This window comes from Schistocerca gregaria, chromosome 3 (genome assembly GCF_023897955.1).
Source record: "Schistocerca gregaria isolate iqSchGreg1 chromosome 3, iqSchGreg1.2, whole genome shotgun sequence".
In the NCBI taxonomy this organism is placed as follows: domain Eukaryota; kingdom Metazoa; phylum Arthropoda; class Insecta; order Orthoptera; family Acrididae; genus Schistocerca; species Schistocerca gregaria.
The window spans coordinates 718,616,550-718,628,835 of record NC_064922.1 but is presented as its reverse complement, the minus strand read 5'-3'; the positions used below and the strand labels follow the sequence as shown (position 1 = coordinate 718,628,835).

Below are 12,286 nucleotides of genomic sequence, written 5' to 3'. Positions count from 1 at the left end.
CTTCAGATTGTTTAAAAAGGATGTAGTAAGTTGCATTTTTCATAGGCAGCATGTAAAAATTATTTTCTACTTTCTTGTAGTTTACCACTATTTCGTCTTGTAAGGGTTTCGTCAAAACTGGTTGTCGTCCTATTCTGGTATCAACCATTACCTCAACGGTAAGACCTATGCCTTTTTAACAATAGTGTTGGAATGTCACTCGTGGGATATCTTATGATTTACGTTCTGATACATAACCCGTTATCTTCTAGTGACTGCATTAACAAATACTTCCATGACCTCTGGACCCTACTCTTCAGTTTTCCAATCTGGGACACTAAATAATTCTTTGTAAGTAGCTAATAGAATCAAATTTTAATAACAGATAAAATTTTGTCCTTGGGACGAAAATAGGAACTAAAAGGAGCGTACTAACGAAGGTCCCCAAACTAATGAACATGGCCGCTAGAGTAACATGTGGCAAACTCTAGGCTATAGTGATTACACACTTGAAAACAAAAAACATGACTGAAATACATCGCAACATTTGAACATAAATCTGTGCCCACTCTAGAAACAACAGGCCGTGAATTCAACGGTTGCACTAACTCTCGTCAGCGGAAAACAGTGATATACCTCGTACACTGAAGCTAAACATGCTGTACACAATAGACTCTCTCAACAAGACAATGGAATGGGGTCACACATGCGCGTGCAACTAAACAGTTGATACCATCTGCTGAAAACGGAAATTTCTCCTGAGACGAAATAAACAACAGGAACAGAATTTGGGTCATAACCTTAATATATAATGATACAAAAAATATTTACAGTCAATAACGCTGCCGGATTTAATACTATAAATATAAAATATATGTGGGAGGGCGCTGCACAGACATAACTACAATTAGCGGAAGGTATTCAAGGTAGTAGACTTGGTCGTCCATATTACAGGAAATCATAATAATTTGTGAGATACTGTTGTAGTATTACAACATTTCTCGTCGAACAATACCCACAGTTTCCATAATACTGTAGCAAAATCATAGGTACAATACATGTGTAACATAAAATATCTGATGACTAAATATGCAAAATAAAATAAGAGATGGAAACAAGTGCAAGTTATATAAGGTTAAAATTTTTGTTTATATAACAGAGGATATGGACATTAAGATAGAGGGTCACATATTATCTTCGAGATTCTTCACCAAAATGCCATCAGGCCTAATCAAGCACTAACAGTTTAGGAAATTACATTGAAGCACATGTCCATAGTTAGCATAACTACCAAAAGATCTAACCACAACACTCGGAAAATATGTAACTCATTAAGTCTAAACATTGAAAATGACCTATACCAAATGATACCTAGTGATACAATTAACGACATTTACTTGTGTGTTCGGTGGGCACAACTCTCTTTATCAGTAATGTCACATAGCACTGCCTATGTATGTTCTAATTTTAATCCAGACCTCAGGCAATGTATTGTACTCCATACGTAATATCTCCCCACCATGAACCATGGATCTTACCGTTGGTGAGGAGGCTTGTGTGCCTCAGCGATACAGATAGCCGTACCGAAAGTACAACCACAACGGAAGGGTATCTGTTGAGAGGCCAGACAAACGCGTGGTTCCTAAAGAGGGGCAGCAGCCTTTTCAGTAGTTGCAGGGGCAACAGTCTGGATGATTGACTGATCTGGCCTTGTAACAATAACCAAAACAGCCTTGCTATGCTGGTACTGCGAACGGCTGAAAGCAAGGGGAAACTACGGCTGTAATTTTTCCCGAGGGCATGCAGCTTTACTGTATGATTAAATGATGATGCCGTCCTCTTGGGTAAAATATTCTGGAGGTAAAATAGTCCTCCATTCGGATCTCTGGGTGGAGACTACTCAAGAGGACGTCATTATCAGGAGAAAGAAAACTGGCGTTCTACGGATTGGAGGGTGTAATGGAAGATCCCTTAATCGGGAAGGTAGGTTAGAAAATTTAAAAAGGGAAATGGATAGGTTAATGTTATATATAGTGGAAATTAGTGAAGTTCGGTGGCAGGAGGAACAAGACTTTAGGTCAGCCGACTGCACGATTATAAACATGAAATCAAATAGGGGTAATGCAGGAGTAGGTTTAATAATGAATAGGAAAATAGGAATGCGGGTAAGCTACTACAAACAGCATAGTGAACGCATTATTGTGGCCAAGATAGATACGAAGCCAACACCTACTACAGTACTACAAGTTTATATGCCAACTAGCTCTGCAGAGGACGAAGAAATTGAAGAAATTTATGATGAAATAAGAGAAATTATTCAGATAGTGAAGGGTGACGAAAATTTAATAGTTATGGGTGACTGGAATAGGAAAAGGCAGAGAAGGAAACGTAATAGGTGACTGTGACTGAGGCAAAGAAATGAAAGAGGACGCCGTCTGGTAGAATTTTGCACAGAGCACATCTTAATCATAGTTAACACTTGGTTCAACAATCATAAAAGAAGGCTATATACATGGAAGAAGCCTGGAGATACTGACAGGTTTCAGTTAGATTATATAATGGTACAACAGAGATTTAGAAACCAGGTTTTAAATTGTAAGATATTTCCAGGGGCAGATGTGGACTCTGACCACAATCTATCGGTTATGACCTGTAGATTAAAACTGAAGAAACTGCAAAAAGGTGGGAATTTAAGGAGATTGGACCTGAATAAGGTAAAAGAACCAGAGGTTGTACAGAGTTTCAGGGAGAGCTTAAGGGAACCATTGACAGGAATGGGGGAAATAAATACAGTACAAGAGGAATGGGAGGCTTTGAGGGATGAAGTAGTGAAGGCAGCAGAGGATCAATTAGGTAAAAAGACGTTGGCTAGTAGAAATCCTTGGCTAACAGAAGAAATATTGAATTTAATTGATGAAAACAGAAAATATAAAAATGCCGTAAATGAAGCAGGCAATAAGGAATACAGACGTCTCAAAAATGAGATCGACGGGAAGTGCAATATGGCTAAGCAGGAATGGCTAGAGGACAATTGTAAGGACGTAGATGCTTATCTCACTAGGGGTAAGATAGATACTGCCTACAGGAAAATTAAAGAGACCTTTGGAGAAAAGAGGACTACTTGTATGAATATTAAGAGCTCAGATGGAAACCCAGTTGTAAGCAAAGGAGGGAAACAGAAAGGTGGAAGGAGTATATGGAGGGTCTATACAAGGGCGATGTACTTTAGGACAATATTATGGAAATGGGAGAGGATGTAGATGAAGATGAAATGGTAGATACGATACTGCATGAAGAGTTTGACAGAGCACTGAAAGACCTGAGTCGAAACAAGGCCCCTGGAGTAGACAACATTCCATTGGAACTACTGACGGCCTTGGGTGAGCCAGTCCTGACAAAACTTTACCATCTGGTGAGCAAGATGTATGAGACAGGCGAAATACGTTCAGACTTCAAGAAGAAAATAATAATTCCAATCCCAAAGAAAGTAGGTGTTGAAAATTTTGAAAATTACCGAACTATCAGTTTATTAAGTCACAGCTGCAAAATAATAAAGCGAATTCTTTACAGACGAATGGAGATACTAGTAGAAGCTGACCTTGGGGAAGATCAGTTTGGATTCTGTAGAAATGTTGGAACACGTGAGGCAATACTGACCCTACGACTTATCTTAGAAGCAAGGTTACGGAAGGGCAAACCTACGTTTGTAGCATTTGTAGACTTAGGGAAAGCTTTTGGCAATATTTACTGGAAAATTCTCTTTCAAATTCTGAAGGTGGCAGGGGTAAAATACAGGGAGCGAAAGGCTATTTACAACTTGTACAGAGACCCGATGGCAGTTATAAGAGTCGAGGGACATGAAAGGGAAGCAGTGGTTGGGAAGGGAGTGACACAGGATTGTAGTCTCTCCCAGATGTTAATGAATCTGTATATTGAGCAAGCAGTGAATGAAACAAAAGAAAAATTTGTAGTAGGTATTAAAATCCATTGAGAAGAAATAAAAATCTGAGGTTCGCCGATGACATTGTAATTCTTTCAGAGACAGCAAAGGTCTTGGAAGAGGAGTTGTACTGAATGGTCAGTGTCTTGAAAGGAGGATATAAGATGAACATCAACAAAACCGAAACGAGAATTGTGGTGTCACCGCCAGACACCACACTTGCTAGGTGTTAGCCTTTAAATCGGCCGCGGTCTGGTAGTATACGTCGGATCCGCGTGTCGCCACTATCAGTGATTGCAGACCGAGCGCCGCCACACGGCAGGTCTAGAGAGACTTACTAGCACTCGCCCCAGTGGTACAGCCGACTTTGCTAGCGATGGTTCACTGACTTCTACTCTCATTTGCCGAGACGATAGTTAGCATGGCCTTCAGCTACGTTATTTGCTACGACATAGCAAGGCGCAATGATCAGATTCTATTGATATTGTAAATCATGTACCATAAAGATCGACATTCTCTATTAATGGATTAAAGTTAAGTATTCCACCAGCTACGTTCTTCTTTCTCAATTCTAATTCCCCTGTCATGTTCCAATCCTCATGCGTGCATTTCAGCCTCCTTTAGGTATACGGGTTGGCTCTCCCGCCAACCACAACAAGGATAATGGAATTTAGTCGAATTAAGTCGGTTGATGCTGAGGGGATTAGATTAGGAAATGAGACACATAAAGTAGTAAAGGAGGTTTGCTATTTGGGGAGCAAAATAACTGATGATGGTCGAAGTAGAGAGGATATAAAATGGAGACTGGCAATGGCAAAGAAAGCGTTTCTGAAGAAGATAAATTTGTTAACTTGGAGTACAGATTTAAGTGTCAAGAAGTCAATATCTTGAAGTATTTGTATAGAGTGTAGCCATGTCTGGAAGTGAATTAAGGACGATAAATAGTTTGGACAAGAAGAGAATAGAAGCTTTCGAAACGTTGTGCTACAGAAGAAAGCTGAAGATTAGATGGGTAGATCACATAACTAATGAGGAAATATTGAATAGGATTGGGGAGAAGAGAAGTTTGTGGCACAACTTGACCAGAAGAAGGGATCGGTTGGTAGGACATGTTCTGAGGCATCAAGGGATCACCAATTTCGTATTGGAGGGCAACGTGGAGGGCAAAAATCGTAGAGGGAGACCAAGAGATGAATACACTAAGCAGATTCAGAAGGATGTAGTTTTCAGTGGGTACTGAGAGATGATGAAGCTTGCACAGGATAGAGTAACATTGAGAGCTGCATCAAACCAGTCTCAGGACTGAAGACCACAACAACAACAACAACAACAACATGTAATATCTTGTTACAACTTAGACCTCGAGTTAGTGATGTATTTTTCTCTTGTAGGCAATGTTTAAAGGTTTATGCAGTGTTTGTAGAAACTTATATAGGATTTTTTAACCAACGATTGTTATAAATGTATGTAAAGATTCCTCATAGTACATTAGCTGTAACACCTTATACACAATAAATCAGTTTAAATTTTTCAATAATATACTATATTATCTTTCTGTGATGCATGGTAGTGTTCTGTCTGATTCCTTACAATAAATCTTTTATGACTGCACATATGTCCACCACTGTTACTTACATTTCTTTTTATTAGTCGTTATGGGACTGTTTTAGAGGCAGTCAGTATGTATGGAGACAATTTTATATATAATTTCTATATGTAAAGAATTCAAAAATGTTGTTCTAAAAAACATGCATCGCTTAAACCACAACCATCCGCTTCATTAATCTGGTGTGAATGAGGTGAGAAATTCCTACACAAGCCATGAGGTGGGTATGAGACACCAAAAACTCTGATGACGAATTTATGATACTATAATCATGTATTATGTAGTTTCTTTACTTGGAATATTGATAATTGCATCTATTAAACAAGATGACTAAGTAAAATATTTCGGTGAAATAATGAAGCGTCTGTATACTCTCATAAAACGTGCTACTTTCAGAGGTGAAAATTTTTTCATACAAAATTCTAATAAAATTAGAGTTTCTTTATTAATTAACTTAATGATATTGTTTTGTAACTATAAAACAGAAAAAGAAAGTAAAAGGTCTTATGAGATCAATTAGCTCAGCACCATCATTACACCTACATATAAGCATTCTCGTCACACATAGAAATCACATGCTCCATACAAATTGGCTTCTGACACATGAAACAAAAATGTTTTGTTTTCCTGTTTTTTTTTTCTGTACAATCATCACACCTGACATATCCCTCAGTCATTTTCTTTCGAACTGGCCATTAAGTTTCTTCCAGTTTATAAGGAATTCTCTTTCGAAATGTCTTTGGAAGATATATGTTTTCTTGTATAATATTCAAACCAAAATTAAGATTTAAATCTCTGTGCATCGAGTGTTTTGTCACTTTTGTTATTTTCTTTGTACACTGTGATGTCACTTATGGCAGCCATATTGAATATGCCATCAAAATGGTCCTTCCCCCTACGTTTACTGTTGCAAACAACATCACAAATGTCATTCAGTTCATCTCCAACATTGAAACTGAACTTAGTTGCATTGTAATAAGTAATAATTAGCTATTTTCTTTTATCATCTGTCTATCGGTCTACATTTTTGTCATGGTGTGGTGTTGACAGTACCAGCACAGCTTTATTTTTTTGTAGGTATATAGGACACCAGTGTAACGTAATTCTGGAACCCAAATCTACAATTTCATACTGATGTTCATTTTTGAAATCCTAAGGTACACTTCACTTGTCTTCATAGACTGTGCCAATAATATTATATGCTCTATTATTAAAATGTTAAGGTCCTGGTGGTTTGTTTCACAAATATACTTCCAGTTTGAGGATACAGAACATCCTTATATCTACATGAGCATATGTTTTTATGCCATATCTGTGGGGTTTGTTTGGCAAGTATACATGGAAACGACATCTCCTTCAGAAAGATAACAGCATCTCATCAATAGTAAGGTTCATAGGTGGCCTATAGTTTTGTTTAATATTTCAACAGACTTACCAAACGTATCTCTTATAGCAGCCAGGTTGCCAGTCTTTTTCCTTTTGTCTCAGGTGTTCTTTAACCGAATCTCAAACAATTTTGGAGAAAGTGAAAACTCTGTAGTGACATTGTAGTCCGAAAGCTTGCAATTGCAGTACCATCTGTGCGAAATAAAACGATGAAGTTCAATTCATTTGAGTGGTTTACGCCCACTATATGCAAAATTCACATAAATGTCTTCAAATCCTCCTAAGCTGCATTGTTCGTGTGGTGCTGCCCTTTATTTTCTCAATATTTTACCTTGATGTTCCTTATTTGATTATTTGTATGTGGAACTACAATATTCAGCAGACTGTTTGTTATAAAAATATTCCAACGTTCAATCTCTGTTTCGGCATGTTTTGCATTACCTTTTACACCTGGAGAAATGGTAATAATATTTTCTGAAGAAATATGAACACATTTTCTTGGACAATCCTTCATCCATTTAGTATCATCTTTGGAAGCATAAAAGATGTCACATACCTCAGATGACTGACTAGCAGCCACTAATGCAGATTTTGGCTCTTCCAAACCATACAAAATAACCTCTTGCTCTGAATCACTTTATTCACTTCGTTAATGGTGGTGGTGGTGGTTAGTGTTTAACATCCCGTCGACAACGAGGTCATTAGAGAAGGAGCGCAAGCTAGGGTTAGGGACGGACTCAGAAGGAAATTGGCTGTGCCCATTCAAAGGAATCATCCTGGCATTTGCCTGAAACGATTTAGGGAAAGCACAGAAAACCTAAATCAGGATGGCTGGAGACGGGATCGAACCATCGTCCTCCCGAATGCGAGTCCAGTGTGCTAACCACTGCGCCACCTCGCCACACTTCCTTGGGAAACTGTCACTACCTCCTTCAGTCTTGGAGTCATAGGAAACAGTATTCCAACAGCTTTCTAAACCTCCTTCTAGTAGTTCTTATAGCTGACATCTATTTTCTTTATATCTCGAGAAATATAAAATCCAAAAATAATCAAACAATATGCTAAATAACTGTATATCACAAAAACTTACTGACATATCAAAAATGTAACATCGACTATGAGGTCATGTTTGACAAGCCCTAAACACTTATGCAGACATGTATTTCCCTCTGATGCTAGCGCAACAGGACACTTAACACTGCATCTTGCCTCTCTCTCCCTTACCTCCGGCTACTGTGACACCAAGATTTTTGTGGCAAAAATTGTTTTCAATAATCAGCACTTAGAAATACCTCAGGTATTACATATATCACTCATGTCAGTTTAGGAGCAATAGCTCATGCAGTAAAAATAGTTATTGTATGGTTTTAGGGCATTACCATAACTTTGTTTTCAACTGTTACACAGTCATATATCGTATGAAACACATTAAGGTTTTTCTGTAATGTTGTGATCCAAAGTTACAGTACTGTATTACATGATGATAACTGTGGACATATGCTTCAGTGTAATATTAAGAACTGATTGTGCTTCCATAGGCATGAAGAACTGTGAATGTTATATGTACCTTTTCTATGTCAATGTTTATGTCATGTGTTATGTAAGCAAAATTGTATTGTATGAACGTTTCTGCTTCAGTATTACACAAAATTGGAATATGTTCAAGGAGAAATGTTCTGTAATAGTATGTAAATTATTATTATTACGGTTTCCATAGTATAGTTAGGCATGTTTTGTGCCTTGCACCATCTCAGGTTCTATTGATACAGCTCTTTCTCATAAAAATTTCGTGTTTCTTACATATTAAATCCGGCAACACTATTAAATCTAATTTTTTATGTCATTTTTCATTCCTAAGACATAGGCACGCTTGAAACAGAGTTTCTCTATAAATTTTCCGCCATAAGAATGAGCTACCACTATGCAAGCCGTGTCAATTAAGCAGAAGTTTGTTGATATTATATCTGTCAGACTACCTCTAACGGTCAGCAGGGGCCTATCTTCTGACTCTGTGTTAGGCGAAATGTATTTCCCTACCTGCCTGTTGTACTCTTTTGATGAACTCGTTTGGGGCATAACATAGTAATGACATTGCTGTGATGAACATCAATTATGAATATATGGATATATGGATACCTTTCCCTATACTGACTTTTAATTGGCCTTTAAGTGAAATTTCTATACTTGGTTGCGGCAGAGTATTTGACTCCATAGAACTATGAGAGCTCCATTTTCGTGTGTAGTAGGTAATGTTATTGCTGTGCAGTGTGTTTCCTTATACATACGTCCCAGTTGAAAACTGCTTATGACCTACCCCTTAAAGAATTTCATATTGGTGATCTTGTCTTAAAAAACCTTCCCACAAAAGACTACATAACAAGAATAGTGAACTCAAAGGAATTCTAAGCTTGTTATTTTTGTTACATACATTCTTCTAATCTTGGAAGTGTTCAGTTTAGACTATGAAGCTTTTTGGATGTAGTAAAAACAAACCTCAATCTCATGCACTGAAACTCAATTATGAACAATTACATATTACTGGAGCATTAAGAACAGTTGTTAAAAAAAGGAAGAGTGATCAAACAAAAGTTTAAAGAATCCAACATCTAAGTGTTAAAAACTTGTCGAAATTTTATTGTGTCATTAACTACTCCTTTTATGAATAATATTAGTGAATATCTACCAAAACGGAAAGGGAGTTTCTGAACTAACAGAGAACAAAGGTAGTTTCTTAAATTAGTATTAGCTGCATTGAATTATTTAGCTAAAACTGGTCCACATCCTGGTTGTTCAGCAGAAATTGCAGATGCAAGTGTCTATAAGAAGGTAGGTGATAAAGCATTGGAAGAACAAAAAATACATTGTTTGAAAATGAAAAAGAAAGCATAGGTGGAAGAAAATCAAAGAAGTAATTTTAATATATAACAATCGTTGCTCTAACATTGACAGTGAAGAATTAGTTAAACACTTAAATCATTTTCTTAACTTCTTATGATTGATGAGTGACCCAAGAAACAAAAGTATTTATTATCTGGAATACTAACTGTTGATACTTGTGATCATTTTAAATTTATTGTATTTGTTTTCATAAAAATGAACATAAAATTTTGCTTTTGATAAATTTGGAGAAAATTTTCCAATTCGAGTACTAACTATTTGGGGAAGAAAGTGATGTTACTACATTAGTGGAAGAATACAAAAGTTTGAAGAAGTGATTTGTGGACACGTAAGTCTATTTGCTGTGAAACTGTTTTACATTAATTATACTCCTAATCAAATTTTTAGTTTATTAAGTGGACAGTAACGATTTAGAAAAACAAAAAATTTCCCAAGATATGAACCTAAATCTAATAATGAAATACTTTCAATATTTAAAGACTTTCAATCGAAAATAGAAGATTTTCAATCATCATTAGATCAAAAACTTAATGCAAAAATGAAACCAGCATTAGAGTCCTTCATTTCAAAAAAAAACAATATTTTCAGTCTTCAATATTAACAAAAATAAATGATTTATTACACAAGTTCAGAATATAATGTTATGTTGTTTTTAATTGAACTAAAACTTATGTTTCTTTTAAAGTTAGGTTACTTGTGATCATTGGATGTAAAGATTATAACTGACAAATATTATTTTCAAACTGATTAGTCAAATGTAGTTACATAACCTAAACAGACATTGATTTAACGTAGTTGCATAATTGTATTATTAAAGAAGAATTAAAAAATATAGGAACAAAGAAGGAATATAGAAAAATGCTCATAGATTTACAGTAAAGTAATGGCATTTTTGATGATTTCGAATTACATTTTAATAAACAAATAAATAACACAAAAACAGGTTTACATTAAATACTAAAGACTATAGAAGTATTATATAGGAAACTTAAGTCATTAGATTCGAAATTTAATATTTTCGATAAGAATATTGGTAAGGATCAAAAAGTATTGATATCTATAATATTAAGAAATGAAAAGTAAAAAATAGCTTTTCATTCCTTATAAATGAATACAGACAATAACATTTACTGCTTGAAGTACAAAAAATTTAGAAAACAATTCATTCTAGTAGACTAGCAACAGTAAGTGGAAAAATTAGAGGTATTTCATCAATTTTTAAAAACAAGAAGGGTAAATTAATTAAAAAAAATTTAGCCAAAAGAATTTCTCTGACATGCCTCATTCAAAAATTCCTGAACCAAATATCCATGTATTGCATAAATCAATCAGGAAAAATTTTAAAAGAAAACATTTCTTTTGGAACTGACGATTTATGGTAATCTCATATTACCAAAATGGATTCTGAAAAGTCAAAAAAGAATTAGAATATAAATAAACGATATCAATATTTATTTTTTGAAACAGTGGCTTCTTCTAAGTTTGTTTGGGCTATTCTATTTAAACATAAAACAGGTAAAAATATGGCTGATTCCTTCAAAAAAACACTTGGGTCATGAAAACTAAAAAATTTGGAAGGAGATAATGGTAAACAATTTTATAGCAAAAATTTCGAAACTCATAAAAATTAAGTCAATTAGAATAAAGTGTTGTTGAACAATTTAATACAACACTTCTAGAAAAGAAAAAATTGCTCTTGAAAAAATTGTAAATGGGTTGACTTATTTCCACAATTAGTTGATTTAATATCACAAAATATTCAAATATTAAAAAGCTGCAATAGACTCTAATAAAGAAACATATATAATCTTATTGGAACTGATTATTTAAAAAATTTATTTGATAGTGAATATTAATATAGAATTGGTGATAATGTAAGAATGAGAGAAGTTCAAGGAATTTTTGGAAAAAATTATAAAGGAAATCGATCCGCAGAAATTTTTAAAATTTATATCTTAATAATTAGAATCCAATCACATATAAATTGCAACTTCTAATGGGAAACCAAGTAACTTTCTTTGAACATTAACTTTTGGAACGAAATTTACATGTGTTTACAAGGGGTAAAAGTTTAAATTAAGGAATGTATTGAAGTTTGTGATAATTGTTATGTTTCAATGATTCCTCAGTACATGGGTAAATAAAACTAAAGTTAATTGTCAAAAGTTATTAAAAATTTTGTAAAAATTTTGGTTCTTATTGAAAATTTAGCTAGGTTTCATTCTTAACATAGTTTTCTTAACGTTTTTGTTTCATTAAATATGTGTTTATAATATGCAAAGAAATGTTGTTAATTAAACATGTTAATATCAAATTATTTGAAGAATTGAAATTAGAGTTGGTGGAATTAAACGACGGATTTAGTTGATTTTTAGTAGATGAACATAAAATTTGATATGAAAGTTATTTAAAATTTAATTATGTAACAAATTCGAGGAAATCGAATTTCATATTGTATGAAATATAAAGTAGATATT

General features: G+C 34.7%; 1 non-coding gene across 1 annotated transcript; it reads right to left on the bottom strand.

Moving 5' to 3' along the window:
• Positions 1–7,739: 7,739 nt before the first annotated feature.
• On the bottom strand, positions 7,740–7,812 carry Trnaa-cgc (transfer RNA alanine (anticodon CGC)). The gene has a single exon. It is a non-coding gene; the product is annotated as a tRNA-Ala (tRNA).
• Between the last annotated feature and the right edge of the window lie 4,474 nt (positions 7,813–12,286).